Here is a 20,120-nt window from a genome sequence, read left to right as displayed (position 1 = left end):
TCGTTACGGAGCTGGGGTGCACCATTAGCTGGGCAGGCTGAGCAGTAGGCCTCGAATCAGCCCGCAAGGAGTACACCGTGCCCAAAACTTCCAAAGCACACACACACTTGTGAAATCCACTACAAGAAAACCTCTACCGCACACTCAAAGGAGAACTTCTGTTCACCATGCACAGGATGGCTAGCCTGCCCGCTTTTGGGTCACCCCTGCTCCTGTGAAAGAAAAAGAAAACCAATTAACAAAAGAATATAAATGCAGCCTATAAACAAACAGCATTAATTGTTAATATTGCCAGCAATAGGCAATTAACGCCAAATAAACGTACAGAAACAAAGTACCGTTGCTACCGACAGTATAGACAAAACACAAAAACAAATGAAAACACAAATGAAAGCGAAACACATGAAAGCAAAACTAGAAACAAAACTACTAGAAGCAAAACAAATAGAAACAAAACAGCAGCATCGAGGCTAAACAGCATCGCAATCAAGCGCCCTCTTTAACGGCCTAAAATACACAAGAAACAGGATTAAAAACATACTTTTACTTTAAAGTGGACATAAAGACATGAGTGGGTTTACATACCGATCAGCAGGACTTCCGTTCGAATATCCGGCAGACCATTCCCTCATCCCATTTACTACACAGAGGAATTCACCGTCATACATTTGCAAAATACATACAGTCCCACGCCCACATATACACAATACAATGGACCTACCGCGCAGGAGAGCAGCAGTCACTCACAGCACGCCGTGTTATACGTGCGATCGAATCCCTTTTCTACACTGGAACTACAGCAGCAATGCAGAGGAAAAACCCTCGAGCAGTATGATCCGCACCTCCAAACAGACACCAGCTGGGTAGAAAAGTCAGTAAACACACAATCTAGACGCCAAACCATCACTATGGCAAACAGACACCTACCTCACGCACCGAGCAGTAAAGTAGCAGTCACTCACAGCACGCCGGGTTATATGTGCGATCGGTTTTCTTTTCTACACTGGAACTACAGCAGCAATGTAGAGGAACAAAAACCCTCGAGCAGTACGATCCGTACCTCCACACAGACACCAGCTGCGTGGAAAAGTCAGCTCACACAGCGCAAGCGAGCACCAGCAACCATGACACCCAGATGAACGCAAGGATGACGCCATATCCTACCACTCTGGAAATGCCCTTTATATAGTCCAAATAAGGCCCGCTAAATAATCATGGGGCGGAGTCATGCTTAAAGGAGCACTTCACCACAGAGGCATACACAGCCGAGAGCCGACTCACCTAGTTACCTCGACAGCTTTCTGCATCCCTCCGCCACCCCATTCCTCACTCATTTTATTATTATACCATTTGTATACCAATATTTATTATATATTATTATACCATTTGGGAGAATCTCCTAGCCAGGAGTATGGTATAGTCTATTATGTGTCGGCCCGTGCCCTTTTCCTCAGTCTCAATTCTCCGAACCTTCCTAGACGAGCGCTAGGTTGGGGGGAGCTGTTGTAATTTTCAACGCCTATCTTTATTGCCTAATTACCATCCAGGGCACATCACACTGCAATTGTGTATTAGGGGAATGTTTTGTATAATCTGTATTTTCGTATATTTATTGTGTATACTGTGTACATATTGTGTATAATGTGTACTGTTAACTGTTAAGTACATCAATTTTATATTACGCGTCTTCGGAAAGAGTACATCTCCGAATCAAAACACAGGTGAGATTTCCTCAATCAAATCCTTAAAATCAAGTTGACGCAGAATGTCGTACATACTTGACACTTGCCTTTGTTCATGCACTGATGTCCTCAGTTTATTTTTGTTCAAATCCCAATTTTGAAAATGACCTCTCTCCTGAGGCATTTGACACAAGGAGGGTGAAAAAGATCCTTAGCGCAATTTCAACATTGGGAAACGCACACTGGAGCTGCTTTTCTTTGAGGATAAGCATTACATTTCTAGGCAAGAGGTCATTGGTCAGGGAGCAGCAAAACGCAATAAACTGAACAAGTTCCGCGCGCATCTCTTCAGTGGGCATACCTTTTAGACGGGTTAAAAATCCCCAGTAGCGGCAGGTTTCTTCGTATGCATTCCACCATCTCTGTAACATACTGATCAGGTTGTCAATAATGACAAGAAACAAATCTACACAAAACGGATATGATCGGGAGTTGCGGATTCATCTGCTCTTGTTTTATTGTTTATTTTGCGAGTGGTCTCAAAGCTCCGCGGCTGATGTTGCAGCTGATAGGGAATTAGTCTCATTGTCTTTTTGTTAGTGTCAACTTTTATGGGTTTGTGACGACCTGTGTCTTTAATGGGGTTTTCCTCATCATTGGACGGATTACTCCGCCCTCCTACTTTATTGCATCGGTGACACCTGTTGCCAACTTCCCTTTTCACCTTTAAAAGAAGCAAGACGGATGGCAGAGGCGGGCGGCCAATTTGATTTGATTGCTTTCGATATTCGTTTGGTTATGTTTCTTTTGCATGCATTATGACACTACAGCACATTACATTCCCATGCATTCATCTAGCATGACGCTACTGACACCTGACTGCTACATTACATAGTTCTTGTATAGTTTTCCTTTTGTTAATAAATAACTTTCTTTGGCTTTCTCGTGTGTCCCAATTTTGTTTCGTCCCTTTTGAGCCATGGGGCATAACACGGTTCTTCAGATTTTTTTTTTTTTTTAAAGAAAGTCATAAGCTTTGATATTTTCTGGGGAGTATTTGGGGAATTTCTTCATCTCATTTATCTTCTTTTTTTGTTTTTTTGCTGCTTTTTTCTCTTTTTAGCGCCACTGTCATATTTTCTTTCATTTTTGTTCGGCATAATGAGGTGAAGATGTCCTCCTGTATGTACTGCGTGTCCGCTGTGACTCTTGATTCGGGTGTGTGACAAGACAACGGTGCTCTATGTATACGAAATTACCTTGATCAAAATGTGTTTTAATACGCAAAATAGAATTGCCTCAGGGGCCCCCTAGTGTTCAGGTCCATGGGCTGCAGCACATGTTGCTCATTAGGACAATGGGAGATTTCTCCTGTGCTGATTGATGTACTCCTGTGAGGCAAACAGCCAATTGTGGAGATTTCAGATGATGGCAACTTTGGATTGACACTCAAAACTTTTAAGTATTATCCTAATATTGGTTATGGAAGGACTGTGCATTGCACCCTGCTGCGTAAGGGGATGTGTAGATGCAGATCGGTCATAGTGTCCATGATGACGCCTACCATGGGCACATGAGTGTCAGAACTGGACCTTGGAGCCATTGAAGAAGGTCGCCTGGTACGATGATTTCCTTTTTCTTTTATATCATGTGGACGGCTGTGTACATGTGTGCTGATTACCTGGGGAGGTGATGGCACCGGGATGCACTATGGGAAGATGACAGCTGGTTGAGGGACTGTGATTCTCTGGGCAATGTTCCGCTGGAAGCTCTTCTGGTGTGGCCTCTTTCACACTCCACACATTGTTCAGGAATGGATTACCACTTTTCCCACCATTGACGGAATTTTCCATCATTTATGACACAACACCATTTACAGGATTTCCTGGCAATCCATGATTTCACTACTGTACGGTAGGGGTTGGTATTATGCATCTTCTGAAAGAGTACATAATCTCCGCATGCAAAAACAAGCGAAGAAGAAGCATTACAAGCGATACAAGCATTGCTTATGCATGTGTAAGCTAATGTGATCATCAGACATTAAACAGCATATAAATCAAAACTGCCTAACGTTACCGAATTAAATGTCAACCCAGGAAGGGTTAACGACTGTGAAGCTTTGAGGGTGTTAATGGACTCGATCTACTCTATCTGTGTTTAGATCATCAGATTCATCGTTCTGAATCCAATCCGGACGAAGTCTTTGAGAATGCGCACAGGCTAATAGCGAGCTACAGGCTTTTACAGGGTTACAGGATTTTTCTCCCCTCAGCACAAGAGTGGTCTTGTTGTAAAACGCAGTATTCCCACTTTGTGAACAGTAAATTCTCAATGGCATATGCGTCTGAACCAATGAAATGTGATTTTTAAACATTTTAAACTGATGTAAACAAAACGATCTTACTCGTGGTGACTGACAGAGCCAAAGTGTGCGCACAAAGACGCAAGATGGCGTGTGATCCCGATATGCACTTACTGTAACAGAATTACAGTATTTCAAAATGTCTGTCTTGGCGAGTGTTCACGCAAACATTATCTGTTATGTCTTTAAAAAAAAACATTTGGTTAACTGTTGGGGAAAATCATCTGATGTGTAACATTATATTAGCCTACATTCGTGCGCAGAGTCGAGCAGCCCTATACGCACGCACCGCGTAGGGCACAGCAAATTACTCAAGGCCCCGCCTCCCCCTCGTGTCAAAGTGTGTCAATCAAAGTTTACAACATCGATGAGAAAATGAAGCGGAACTATCAAGTTTGATGTCAGCATAGGACAGTAAAGTTTGATGTGCATCTCTCTCTAGTCTGTCCAGCTGGGCAGTGCATCTATTTGGTCTTTCTGTGTCTTCACAAAAAAGTGAGAGTGAAATTCAACTATTTATTACATTTGATAAACGACAAAGGGCAGTTGGTGTTTGTTTATGAACTGCAGCTCGGAAAAGATAACTGCGTCGCGCGATAACATGTGTTGATTTGCGCGTCCACGAAATGAAACGCGCACTTTCCAGCAGAAACATATGTGATGTGGACCAGTACAATATGGGCGTGATGGCACTCAGGCACACATACTTTTAAACAAGACAATGATTATCTAGTCTCCAAGTCAGTTTATAATGCAAGATGTAGTGAATTGACATTGACTATTGATTTATAGGCTATATTGAATTTAAAATGTTGATTGGCTGGACATAGCCAACTCAATATGGATGCACATCCCTCAGTAAATAATAACCATCAAGTATCAAGTATTACTTTTATCATTTAAAACACAGTGACATGCAAGCAATTTTAGCTTATTCATTCATAGGATGCATATCAATAATTACATTTGTATTATCTAAAATGTGAATTCTTGATATTAAGAATGAACTTTTTACAAGTAGCAATGTCTATTTCTAATATCAGGAATTTTTACTAGTTAAATGGTGTCAGGTGTGACTGTGTGGCAATGGCAAATGGTTTACATGGCTCACTGGTACAGTAGGTCTGAATATATAGGCTGTCTGTTAAATAAAATGTTAAAATAAATAAATAAATGTTAATCAAACAATTGTGGTATCATGAAAAAATATATATATATATATATATACAGTGAGGAAAATAAGTATTTGAACACCCTGCTATATTGCAAGTTCTCCCACTTAGAAATCATGGAGGGGTCTGAAATTGTCATCGTAGGTGCATGTCCACTGTGAGAGACATAATCTAAAAAAAAAAATCCAGAAATCACAATGTATGATTTTTTAACTATTTATTTATATGATACAGCTGCAAATAAGTATTTGAACACCTGTCTATCAGCTAGAATTCTGACCCTCAAAGACCTGTTAGTCTGCCTTTAAAATGTCCACCTCCACTCAAGGCCGTAACCAGGGTTTGAAAATTAGTGAGGTCCGGGGTGAGGTGCAGGGCCGGTTTAAGAATTCAGAGGCCCCTGGGCACAATCAATGGCCCCCCCCTTAGGCAGGCCAAATGTATAGTTTGTCCAAGGACATTTTAATTTTGCATTAAGAGTTTTAGTTTATTGACTTAAAAGGAACTTTGTTGTACTATGCTGGAGTAAAGTTCATAAATGATCGATCTTTCCCATAGGATTTTGTAAAACTATGTTGGGTAAAGCTCTGTTCCTCTAGGGGGGTTCGGGGGCATGCTCCCCCGCAAGAAAATTTTGTACATTTTTAGGTTAAATGCATCAATCTGGTGCTCTTTGAGAGCTCAAAATTAAGAGCTTCAACAGGCTTCAACCCATGAACTGTGCACAAAGAAAAAACATTGACTTGTACCGGGACATTAAAGGGGGCTCAAACATATTTTTTAGTTATGATATAGAGTTTCAGCCTACATTACATTATCACTGGTGTTTTAGTATGCCAAACAATTAGTATAATAATATAATAATGATTTCTATCATTATCCATATAGCCTAATAAATGAAAATGAATATTTCTCAAGTATATTTTACATTACACTATAGGAAAATTACAATACGTTTGTCCTAATGGCTTCACTTGCAAGAAATAAACCCTTTGATCGCGTGAGCAAAGTGCGCACTTTTCTTTAAATCACGCAGCACAAACATAATGTAGGATACAAAGTCTTGTGCTGTTTTATAAAGCACAAAACCATATCACGGTTTCGATATTAGTTCGTTGGCAAAATATAACGCTAGAGACCTTTATGTTAGGCTATACATTTTACATCTCATGTATTGGTAAAAGGGAGAAGAGGGAGAAGAGAGAGTTCGGCAAAAGGCGGATTCGAACTGGAGTCGAACGCGTCAAAAGCTACTTAGTTTCAAACACCTCACGCACGCCCAACGACCTATGCCACTGTAGCTATTTAGTAAAGGGTGTCTTATTTTGCTAAAAAGACAGGCACTTAGTGCAAATTATACGCGCCATTATCGGAAATGTAAAAGAAAAAAAAAAGTTTATTTGCACTTTTTGGTCATTTCATGACTTACAAATTGACATCAACTACGATGCCGTTGCATCATGCTTGTAGTTTCTTTTGCACTTTATTTATAAATTATAATAAAGTGGCATAAAGCGCTCTGCCGCATTTTTTACAGTCTGCTCACAACACGCTCTCAAGCCCCGTTCACTGTTCTACCTTCTCGCAGCGACATAAATCGCAAACACACATATGACGCGGTTTAAACGGCTAATTAATCATTCAGAAATCTTGACATTTTATTTTTGAATATAAAAAATTGACCGAGGTCCGGACCTCGGTGACCTCATAGCTGGCTACGGCCATGCCTCCACTCCATTTATTATCCTAAATTAGATGCACCTGTTTGAGGTCGTTAGCTGCATAAAGACACCTGTCCACCCCATACAATCAGTAAGAATCCAACTACTAACATGGCCAAGACCAAAGAGCTGTCCAAAGACACTAGAGACAAAATTGTACACCTCCACAAGGCTGGAAAGGGCTATGGGGAAATTGCCAAGCAGCTTGGTGAAAAAAGGTCCACTGTTGGAGCAATCATTAGAAAATGGAAGAAGCTAAACATGACTGTCAATCTCCCTCGGACTGGGGCTCCATGCAAGATCTCACCTCGTGGGGTCTCAATGATCCTAAGAAAGGTGAGAAATCAGCCCAGAACTGCACGGGAGGAGCTGGTCAATGACCTGAAAAGAGCTGGGACCACCGTTTCCAAGGTTACTGTTGGTAATACAAGACGTCATGGTTTGAAATCATGCATGGCACGGAAGGTTCCCCTGCTTAAACCAGCACATGTCAAGGCCCGTCTTAAGTTTGCCAATGACCATTTGGATGATCCAGAGGAGTCATGGGAGAAAGTCATGTGGTCAGATGAGACCAAAATAGAACTTTTTGGTCATAATTCCACTAAACGTGTTTGGAGGAAGAAGAATGATGAGTACTAGGGATGTCCCGATCCGATCACGTGATCGGAAATCGGGCCCGACTACGTGTTTTCAGACGCGATCGGAATCGGACGTTACCTCCCGATCAGGACTCGGATATATATTCGCATTATTTTTTTAACACATCTATAGTTATGCGGTGACACAGAGTTATGCCGGTTTCACACTGCACGCGTTAGCAGAGCGTAAGCAGCGCAGGAGCAGTGCGTATGGTGAGCGGGAGCAGGACACGCGCGTTTTGCTTTCACACTAGTAGCAGCGTTTGTCACACGCGGCTGAACCGCGGGTTGTGTACAGACAGTTGGCATTGCTTTATTTCGTTTTCAAATACATTTAAGAGAAAAGACTTGTCAAGAAGCTTATTTTATTAATAATTTCATTTATATAACTTTTGGTTCATCTTTGTTTTTATTTCTCTGGCAACAAGTTTGTTTTTGGACATTTGTTTTGTTTTTAAATAGCTGTTGGTCATTTGATCGACTGTTTAAAACACAATAGATATCATGAATGCACTTTTTGGATAAAACTGCGGTGTATTTTGGCCACGATCAATGCATTGTCACTTTAATTCAGCGTAAGCGGCGCAGCAAAAGTAGACTCGGCGCCGAAACGATCGCAGCACTACTGCTTCTGCTCTGCTCCTGCTATGCGCTGCCGCCCCGCCTCTGCGTGCGGTGTGAATGCTCTAATCTGTTGACATGGGCACCGAAAAAAATATGCGCTGCACGCTCTGCTCACGCGTGCAGTGTGAAACCGCCGAGTGCAGTTCGTAAAAGCACACTACTGGCTTTGCAAACACTGTGGCACTTTTATTTTTTTATTTGTTTACATGCCTGCTGGGTATTTTAAGTTGAGGTGCTATTTGTTTATAGACTTTTTTTCAAAAGTGAAGAATTTCCAAAAGTGAAGAATTTATGTTATTTATTACTTGATTGTTCAAGCTACCTCACAGAAGTGCTCTGTTAAAGGAACACTCCGACTTTTTGGGACTTTAGCTTATTCACAGTATCCCCCAGAGTTAGATAAGTCCATACATACCTTTTTCATTTCTGTACGTTCTGTAAGTGTTATTTGACGCACCCACCGCTAGCCTAGCTTAGCACAAAGACTGGATGTAAATGGATAATGGTAGCATACTAATCCCAATAAGTGACAAAATAATGCAAACATTTTCCTATTTACATGTTGTGATCTGTATAGTCACAGCGTGTACAAATAACAAGGCTATATGAGACAGAGACCATTTTTAATCGTATAAATACTGGGAACTATATTCTCACTAGGCGTAGGAGCACAGCTACTTAGGCGGAGTGATTAGCGCAGCACACGAGACGCCCTGTGGTGAGGAAGAGCAGAGAGTTCGCTCAGAGTTGGAGTAATAGAGTCAGCAATTACTAGATAGTAAATTTATAGTTTACAATCATGGGTGTTCGCTGTATTGTAAGGAGCCGCGACAATAAACAGGGGAGACCAGGTAATACTATGATGTTTCATAGAATTCCAACCAAAAACGCTGACCTGATGAATCGATGGCTACTTATCCAAACACACCTGTAAACAGCATCAATAAGTATTTCGTTTGCTCTGAACATTTTACTATAGACGACTATTTTGAAAAAATGCAAGTTGCCACACGGACCATGAAACGTGTGCTAAAGGATACAGCCATCCCATCGATAATAAAGACAGGACAAATTGAATCACCTGTTGCTGCGGTAAGTGTTCCGTTATGTTTTGAGATGACTAACATTAGCCATACTGTAACAGTGCCATGCTAATGTAATGTAACCTTAGTAGTGACACTATTACGTGAATAGAGGCTCCGTGTATCCCCTTTATTGTTATTATCACTGTACTATGAATGATCATTATAACAAAATCACTTACTTGGTGGACAGCTGACCATTAGGTTCACTCGGCATGGGGCGTTTCTTCCAGTTGATCTTTCGTGGTAGTGACGCAAATATTTTGATTGTCATCACTCATCAAGCCTTGACATTGATGGCAAGACCCGGTCCCATTCATTACAACAAAGGCACTCGGTTTCTGTCGGCATAGGTTTGCATGTTCCACATTTACACCACCAGTCCGTGTTCGTTCTGATTCTCCCTTCGACATCAATCTGTTCGGCATCTTGTCTTACAGCTTCCAAAGTTTGTAACTCCTCGTCTGTGTATTCTGGCTCAAAACTATATGGTTCTAGATCTTGGTTTGATACACAGTAAAATTCCTCTGACTATTCCTCAAAGTCAGCCATGATCACGAGTCGCGTTCGCTACTAGCTAGTCTGTCACGTTTGTTTTGTTTACGGAACCATCAACAGTCAGGGCGTCTCGTGTGCTGCGCTAATCACTCCGCCCAAGTAGCCACTCCGCCCAAGTAGCTGTGCTCCTACGCCTAGTGAGAATATAGTTCCCAGTATTTATACGATTAAAAATGGTCTCTGTCTCATATAGCCTTGTTATTTGTACACGCTGTGACTATACAGATCACAACATGTAAATAGGAAAATGTTTGCATTATTTTGTCACTTATTAGGATTAGTATGCTACCATTATCCATTTACATCCAGTCTTTGTGCTAAGCTAGGCTAGCGGTGGGTGCGTCAAATAACACTTACAGAACGCACAGAAATGAAAAAGGTATGTATGGACTTATCTAACTCTGGGGGATACTGTGAATAAGCTAAAGTCCCAAAAAGTCGGAGTGTTCCTTTAAGGGAGTTGTTGAATGTTAAAATAAGGTCAATTAAATAAAAAATAAGAAACATCCTGGATCTGTTTTTCGCTCTTCTTTATTCTTTTTTTATGTATTATAGAAGTATCGGATCGGGACTCGGTATCAGTAGATACTCAAAATCAAATGACTCGGACTCGGATTCGAGGGCAAAAAAACCTGATCGGGACATCCCTAATGAGTACCATCCCAAGAACACCATCCCTACTGTGAAGCATGGGGGTGGTAGCATCATGCTTTGGGGGTGTTTTTCTGCACATGGGACAGGGCGACTGCACTGTATTAAGGAGAGGATGACCGGGGCCATGTATTGCCTTCCCTCAGATAGAGCATTGAAGATGGGTCGAGGCTGGGTCTTCCAACATGACAATGACCCGAAGCACACAGCCAGGATAACCAAGGAGTGGCTCTGTAAGAAGCATATCAAGGTTCTGGCGTGGCCTAGCCAGTCTCCAGACCTAAACCCAATAGAGAATCTTTGGAGGGAGCTCAAACTCCGTGTTTCTCAGTGACAGCCCAGAAACCTGACTGATCTATAGAAGATCTGTGTGGAGGAGTGGGCCAAAATCCCTCCTGCAGTGTGTGCAAACCTGGTGAAAAACTACAGGAAAAGTTTGACCTCTGTAATTGCAAACAAAGGCTACTGTACCAAATATTAACATTGATTTTCTCAGGTGTTCAAATACTTATTTGCAGCTGTATCATACAAATAAATAGTTAAAAAATCATATATTGTGATTTCTGGATTTTTTTTTTTACATTATGTCTCTCACAGTGGACATGCACCTACGATGACAATTTCAGACCCCTCCATGATTTCTAAGTGGGAGAACTTGCAAAATAGCAGGGTGTTCAAATACTTATTTTCCTCACTATACATATATATATATATATATATATATATATATATATATATATATATTATTCCCTATAGATACTTGGTGTGTGCCAAATTTGGTGTTATTGCCATGGATTTTAAGGTATGTAAGGTATTGCTAGGTGATTTTGTTTTGGAACCTTCAGAAAACTTTAAATCGATTTTTCTTAAAACTGACTTTGCTGACTCTGCCAACTTTTTTTTTGTCTGATTCCAACAAATCATACATCATTTTGTAGGTTGAAATAACAATAACTCATTTTTGAAAATTTGCTCATTCCGACTTCTTTTGCCAGCACAGGTCACATATTTCTTTTTCTTTTTTTTTAAAGCAGAGGCTCTGTTCTTTCTTTTGATGTATCGAATGTTCAGATATTCATACAACAAAATATCCCGGTTGGCCATGACATTTTCGTGAAAACGATAAAAAAATGCTGGCGGTGGTAACTAAAAAAAAAAAAAAACGCTGTCGAGGAAAAAGTTAAGGAACATGCTGAAGAGTTCAAGGTGTTGCTCTGGCCTTCACATACCCCAGATCTCAAACCAACTGAGGACCTGAGGAATGTTCTGGACTCTTGTAGAGTCCATGCAGTGGTGGGTCAGTTTTCCTTTGCTGGCACACAGAGGACCAACAGCTTATTAGTCAGGTGGCCATAATGATTTGGTTCATCTGTGTATATGTTATGTAATGAAGCAAAAATAATAATAATAATTCTCATTAAGCTTATAAAAGGATTACTTCACTTCAGAATTAAATGATAATTTACTCAGCCCCATGCAATCCAAGATGTTCATGTCTTTCTTTCTTCAGTCTAAAAAAAAAATAAGGTTATTGAGGAAAATATTCAAGGTTCCCTTTCGTAAAGGGAACTCCCGCTGCATCGATACTCGATACTTTGGGGAATGCCTTCGGCATGAAGCGTCTGAAGTCAACTATGGAACTATTCCAATCTTGATTGGTGCAACGTCACCCGTGACGTCGCATGTGACGGTGATCCGGAAGCTACAAAAGGGTCACAGGAACCAGGAAATGTTAGCTTCTGGTCTTCAGCAAGCGCTCTATGTCATCTTGTCTGTTCTATTTGGTGTTGTTTGTCCCGTGAAAAGAGTATTATTTATGGCGAAAAAAGAGAAGCTATTCAGGCAGTGTGCGTCCCCTTGCCCACGTTATTTAAGCAAGGATGACACACACACGCTTTGTGTAGTTTGTCTGGGAATGGAGCATGCACGGGCGGTGCTCGAGGGCGCTGTCTGTGCAAACTGTTTTCAATGAAAAAGCTCCGCTCCCGTTTGAGCCTGTTCGATCAGTTAGATCAGGCTCGCGTTTCCAGTGCGTCAGGTCCCGCGTCTGTTGAGGCAGCGCGCCGCTTGTATGCATGTGATTCGCACGTGGGGCTGGCATATGATACTGAGACGGTTGCGACCCTTTCTCAGTGTTTATTAACCAGCTCCACTGGTCTCGCGCACGGTTCGGAAGCCCGCGCTGCGGCTTCTTCCGACCGTGTTAAAGACACAGCGTTTGATTTATCTGTCTCCGAGGAGTTAGATATTATCTATTAACACTAAATCACGTGGATATGGGGATTCGCCACCCCATATTTCCGTTAGTGAGGAGTTGCTGGAGGTTGTAATCAGGGCAGTGGTTAAATTAAATGTTAAATGGCCATATAATAAGCAGGAAGCGACTAAGAAAAATAAAATGAATGAGCGCTTCCTGCAGACCCAGTCACAATCTCCGTGTCAGAGCCTTCCCTTTTTCACTGATCTCCATACTGAGGTATCAAGATCGTGGAAAAATCCATTTTCATCTCAATTATTTTCCCCCATGTATATATTTACTCATCCATTAGGGAATCTAATGAAAATGGTTATTAGGTGATGGCTCGGGTTGACGAATTTTTTGCGAAATATTTTCTCCCTGACATTGCGTCACCCCTGATAGCTCAGACACTTCCCTCCAAATCTCGTACATCGAATTTGTTAGGGAAAGCATATATGGCGGTGGTCGAGCTGGTGCATGCCCACACACGATGGGGTTATTACAGGCATACCCGGCTGACCTCCTCAAGCAGGTGGACTATAACTGGGAGGTCTCACTCTATATTACTGAATTTCGTAGAGTAGCTGACTTATCTCTCCATATTATTAAAGAGACGGCCCGTGCTATTGGCCGTGGCAGCACTAGTCGTCTCAGAGAGACATTTATGGCTTAATCGCTTGTGGATCGGGGAGAAAGACAGGGCTTTCCTTCTCGATGCTCCACTTTCACCTTCTGGCCTCTTTGGTGACGCGGCAAGAACCGTTGTCGAGAGGCTTCAGGAGACAGAGCGACAATCAGCTATCCCCAGTTGTCAGTCCAGGTCTCATGGGGTTGCTGCCAGGGGGTAGCCTCATGGGACAGCCGCCAGCTCCTCATATTTTGAGAGGGTTCCCTCTTGTGCCCCCCCGTATAAGGCTTGGGGCCAGAGGAAACATTCTCGCACGAAGCTCTCCATACCGAAGACAGGTCTGAGGACTGTCTCTCGGGCTAAGACGGCTTCAACTAAGAGGTCTTGTCGTAACACGCAGACCCTTATGGGCGTTCCCCCAGGAGAGCGAGTACAGGAGTCTAGCCCCCTTATGCAGCCCTTAGGAAATCGATGTTCGCTTCCCGCCGCCGATGGCGCTTCGGGACACATCGGCTTCCAGCGAACACAAATCGCAGTATCTGCCCGAAGACGTTGCGGCACTGTCGAGTTCGCCGCCTCTCAGGAGGTCTGTAGAGAGCATATTTCGGTTAGTTCCTGCCAGTTAGCTGCTTCAGGTCACCGAAGCCATTTGGAAATTTATAGCCGAGGCCAGTCTCGAGGGACTGGTCCCCATAATGGCATATTTAGACACCCCGAGGGGTCTTCAAAATATAGCCTAGGGGGTCCTGCTTACAGTGGAGTTAATATACAAATATTATCTACTAAGGGTGGTTCACATGTCGGCCAGCCCAGAGCAGGGTCGGTTTTTGGAACAGGAAGTCTAGTCCCTCTTAACACAGGAAACCTCAAAGTGGGCTCTTCCTTGGTTTACGGGAGCCCAGGTTCTACAGCTGGCACTTCATAGTTCCTATGAGGGGGGAGTTAGGCCTTATTTTGGATCTCAGGGTACTGGATCAACCTCCGAGGGGGTTCAGATTCAAGTTACCGACTGTCAGTCAGACCAGCTCCGAGGACTGGTCTGTCTTGATAGATCCACAAGCTCCTTAACTCCTCTTTCCCTTCTAACCCCATCACAGGAAGTTTCCGAGATCCGCTTTTGGGGGGAAAAGCGCATCAGTTCTGGACTCTTCCAGTCGGCCTAGCCTTATCCCCTCGCACCTTCACTAAATGTATGGACACGGCCCTTGCTCCATTGAGACTTCAGGGGGTCCGTATCTTATAGATGACTGGCTCATTTTGGCTCAGTCAAAAAGAACTAGCAATTCAACATCGAGATGTTGTTTTGCGCCATCTGAGGTGCGTGGGGTTGAGACTCAATGTGAAGAAAAGTTCCTTAACTCCTCTTCAGAGGACTACGTCCCTGGGAGTAGAGTGGGACTTAGTCAATGCGGGCACAATTGTCTCCTGCTTGTATAAATACTATCTTAAACACAATGAAGAGTATTAGGTTAGGCCAGGCTATCACTGTCAAACACTTTCAAAGAGTTTTGGGTCTTATGGCTGCAGCTTCCACGGTAGTACCCTTTGGTCTGCTCCATATGAGGGCTTTGCAGTGGTGGCTCAGGAACAAGGGATTTTCTCCTCTGGGAAACCCTTTTCGTACGATCAGAGTTACGCGCAGATGCCTTCGTTCTCTTGTCGTATGGAAGAAACCATGGTTCCTGTCTCAGGGCCCGGTTTTGGGAGCACCATGTGAGAGAAAAACTCTGACCACGGATGCGTCCCTCACGGGCTGGGGTGCGGTTATGGAGGGCCGTTACACCCGAGGTACTTGGAAGGACCATCATCTCACATTGTATATTAATCGCTTGGAGATGTTGGCTGTATTTTTTTTTTGCCCTGAGGCACTTCCTTGTAGACCTCAGAGGCCATCATGTTCTTGTTAGGACAGACAATATGTCAGTGGTCTCTTATATCAACCGCCAAGGAGGTTTGAGATCTCGCCCTCTTTGTAGACTGGCGCATCAAATTCTTCTTTGGTCCCAGGACAAATTTCTCTCTGTCAGATCTATTTATATTCCTGGGGTTGAAAATATGGGAGCAGACATCCTGTCGAGGCAGGGGCCGAGGCCCGGGGAATGGCGGCTCCACCCTGAAGTGGTTGAGCTTATATGGAGAGAGTTTGGCCGGGCGGAGGTTGACCTGTTCGCTTCTCATGAGAACTCTCATTGCCCGCTCTGGTACTCTCTCTCACATCCAGCTCCTTTGGGCTTGGATGCCACGGTACAGATGTGGCTGAGGTCACATCTGTACACTTTTCCCCCGATCGCTCTGCTCCCTGGGGTTCTAGAAAGGGTCAGGAGGTACGGAGTGAGACTACTCCTTGTAGCTCCGTACTGGCCGGCCCAAATTTGGTTTTCGGACCTTATTAGTCTCTTGGAGAGTCCTCCATGGAAAATTCCTATTAGGAGAGATCTTCTGTCTCAGGCTGATGGTATATTATTTCATCCCCGACCAGAGTTATGGAGACTATGGGTCTGGCCCCTGAGGGGGTCCCACCCATAATTAGGTTGCCCTTTCCACCGAGGTGGTCAGGACATCCATACTAGAACCCCACTCTACTAGGAACTAAACAATTAAGTTAGGGAGGGCATTGAACCCAGTTTATTACTGCCCACTGGCTTCAGTACTGGTGTTCCATCCCGCTCTCTAACGGGATCTCCTGTTCATGCTTAGGGCCTCTGTGGCGGCCTCAGTGCCCTCCGCAAGCCTCTAAGGGTGTTCTCGAAAGGACGTTCCCACTGAAACTCCATGTTCCTGTAGATTGGAGGATGAATCCTTTTCATCCAGCCTATTGGCATCAGGCTGATGGGTTATCCCTGGCACCCATCATGTCCTGTGGGTGAGGTATACGAATATATATTTGAGATATATAAGTATATATAGGAGAATCTATTGTGTCTGCTTCCTGCTCGTCTTACTCCCTGGAAGAGTGGTGGTCGTGCCCCCTCTTACTTGCTAGCGTGGGAGCCACTCAACGTTATTTTTGCCCTGTACTGAGGTACTTGTAGGCAATGTTAAGATTCTTCAGGTATTCCATCCTCCATCGCATGTGTCGGATGGTCAAGGTCATAGCCTTTGAGGTTCCTACATTAGGACTCAGGCTGAGAGGAGTCAGTCCATCTAGTTATGCATCAAGGGTTAGGAGCTATTCCCTTTATTAAGAGTACAGTTGGTTATCTAAAACCACTCATATTTGAAGTACAAGGTGCGCTTCTGCCTTCACCTCTCATCTAATATTTTCTACTGTCTGGGGCTCCCAGCCATGAGGTCAGTCGAGCCTCCGGCTCCAGACCTCCCCTTCTTGCACCAAATCTTATGACAAGCTAGTTTGGATCTGCCCTCTACTCATTCTATCGTCCGTGAGTGTACCAGATGCTTTATACCAGGGCGTTTTTACTCTCAGTGTGGCGGCGTGGGTATTCGTTCCCCAAAGTATCGAGTATCGATGCAGCGGGAGTTCCCTTTACGAAAGGGAACGTCTCGGGTTACGTATGTAACCCTCGTTCCCTGAGTAGGGAACGAGACGCTGCATCCCTTGGCCACACTTTTCGCGCCCCTGAGAACGACTTGCTTTGACCAATTAGAAGCTAACATTTCCTGGTTCCTGTGACCCTTTTGTAGCTTCCGGATCACCGTCACATGCGACGTCACGGGTGACGTTGCACCAATCAAGATTGGAATAGTTCCATAGTTGACTTCAGACGCTTCATGCCGAAGGCATTCCCCAAAGTATCGAGTATCGATGCAGCATCTCGTTCCCTTTACGAAAGGGAACGTCTCGGGTTACGTATGTAACCCTCGTTCCCTGAGTAGGGAACGAGACGCTGCATCCCTTGGCCACACTTTTCGCGCCCCTGAGAACGACTTGCTTTGACCAATTAGAAGCTAACATTTCCTGGTTCCTGTGACCCTTTTGTAGCTTCCGGATCACCGTCACATGCGACGTCACGGGTGACGTTGCACCAATCAAGATTGGAATAGTTCCATAGTTGACTTCAGACGCTTCATGCCGAAGGCATTCCCCAAAGTATCGAGTATCGATGCAGCATCTCGTTCCCTACTCAGGGAACGAGGGTTACATACGTAACCCGAGACGATTTTCTCCATATGGTGGACTTCAATGGGGTCCAATGGTTGAAGGTCCAAATTGCAGTTTCAGTGCTGTTTCAAAGGCTCTACACGATCCCAGCCAAGGAATAAGGGTCTTATCTAGGTCATCATAGGTCAACCATCGGTCATTCTCTAAAAAAAAAGAAATACACTACTGGTCAAAAGTTTTAGATCGGTAAGATTTTTTATGTTTTTAAAAGAACTCTCTTCTGCTCACCAAGGCTGCATTTATTTGATAAAAAACAATAATTAAAAAAAAACTATTATTGTGAAATATTATGACAATTTAAAATGACTGTTTTCTATTTTAATATATGTTAAAATGTAATTTATTCCTCAGATGAAAGCTGAATTTTCAACATCATTACTCCAGTCTTCAGTGTCACATGATCCTTCAGAAATCTTTCTAATATGCTGTTCTCTTACGAGAGTTCTCTCGTACTGCGTTTTATCAAAACGCTACGGGAAAAGTCTCTTTTCACGAAACACTGAAGCAAAAAATTATCCTTTAATTTTCATATATGTAAAACGCGTTGCGGCAGCAGCAGTCAGCTATGGCGAGACGGCTTGCTCGCTCATTGGCTGCTCTGCGGCAACTGCTTAAGCCTATCGAGCGAGGCCTGAGATGACGTCAGGCCAATGAGGGCGCTTCGCGCCCTCCTCGCCACTTCCCGCCGAAACGGGCGTGGCTTACCTCTATAAAAGGAGCTCGAGAAGGCTGATTCACTTGATTTTAATCTCTTCAGCGAAGCGCACGCATCGCTGGATCACGGAAGCAAGCGTCGTTCGAAGCAAGCACTTCAGCGGGACGAGCCCTCGAAGCCGCTGGCCAACGCCGCCTTCTACAGCCGTACCTGCTGCGCTTTCCGACGCCTATATCCTTTATTGCTATATTGCTCTGTTTTCTGTGTGTGTGTGTGTGTGTTCGCTGCAACACTCACCCCTAAAAGAGCTGCGTCTTTTTCAAGACGCCTTCTCATGCAGCGCTCGCGCTCGCTCCGAGCCAATTGCCTACGGTGACTCTGAGGACTCGCCAGGCATCCTTTCCGAGGCTGCCCTTCCTGGAAGCGGACGGCGGGATTAGTTTTTCTTTACGTTACAAGAAAAGCTACCCTGCCTCTGCACGCGTCATTCACCGGCGAAGGAGAAAAGAGTGTTCTTAGTCCCACCGTTGGTCGGTCTGACCTCTTTTCTCTCACATTTCTCAGTTCCCTGTTCGGCGACTGGAAATATTATTGCTTGTTGACGCCGCTTTCAAAGCCTGTATCCCCCTGTGGCTCAGTGGTGGAATTATAGGTTCTCCTCGCGGGAGACCGGGGTTCGGATCCCGGTCTGGCGGCATATATATTTATGCCGCCAATGCTTTGCTCTGTAAGTCCCCTGAAGGCGACTGCAGAGATGCATTTTGCAGCCAGCGAGCGCGTAGTACCCGCTTGCCTGCAACCGAACACCGTTTCTACGGTTCCCGCGCGTCACTGGCGAAAGAGAATGGAGTGTTTTCAGCCCCGCTGAATCTGGGCGATTTCCACTCTTCTCACATTCTGGCATTTTGCAGGCGTTCTGAAAATGCAAATCACTCTGTCTGTTCCCCGAGAGGCAACTGCAGACGTGTTTTTTGCTGCCCACGAGCACGTGGTACAGGCCTGCAAGCAAACGCCAGTGTGGATAATACTCGCGCTGACTTTGTCTATGTATCTTCACTGTGGTCCAGTGGTAGATTCTTAGACTTGCGCGCGGCCGATCGGAGGTTCGAACCCCAGGCTGGCCGGCAGAAAATATTTATGCCGCCGAATGCAAATCACTCTGTTTGTTCCCCGAGAGGCAACTGCAGACGTGTTTTTTGCTGGCCACGAGCACGTGGTATATATGCCTGCAAGCAAACGCCAGTGTGGATAATACTCGCGCTGACTTTGTCTATGTATCTTCACTGTGGTCCAGTGGTAGATTCTTAGACTTGCGCGCGGGCGATCGGAGGTTCAAACCCCAGGCCGGCCGGCAGAAAATATTTATGCCGCCGAATGCAAATCACTCTGTTTGTTCCCCGAGTGGCAACTGCAGACGTGTTTTTTGCTGCCCACAAGCACGTGGTACATGCCTGACAAGCAAACGCCAGTGCGGATAATACTCGCGCTGACTTTGTCAATGTATCTTCACTGTGGTCCAGTGGTAGATTCTTAGACTTGCGCGCGGGGGATCGGAGGTTCGAATCCCAGGCCGGCCGGCAGAAAATATTTATGCCGCCGAATGCAAATCACTCTGTTTGTTCCCCGAGAGGCAACTACAGACGTGTTTTTGCTGCCCACGAGCACGGCCGATGATGCTATATGTGTAGAGAAGATGCCCACTGCTAGTGCCCATCCCTACACACTAGCACAGCCCTTCACACAGGGCCCGCGCTCATATATTCGACTCGGGTCGATCACGCACACAACATAGTGAACGTGCCCACTGCCTAGTGCCCACAAACACTATGTTCTGCATGCCTTGTGGTTTCTGTAAAGACGAAACCTGTGTGCATTCACTCTGCTCAGACAGACAGTGCACTCATTGCAGTAACTGTGCCCGCTCTCCCGCGCCCACACTTACTCACGGTACTTCTGGTGTCCCGGCCACGGCCGATGGTGCT

The sequence above is a fragment of the Scardinius erythrophthalmus genome (genome assembly GCF_964197995.2).
Source record: "Scardinius erythrophthalmus genome assembly, chromosome: 7".
Taxonomy (NCBI): Eukaryota; Metazoa; Chordata; class Actinopteri; order Cypriniformes; family Leuciscidae; genus Scardinius; species Scardinius erythrophthalmus.
This window is presented reverse-complemented; position numbering follows the sequence as displayed.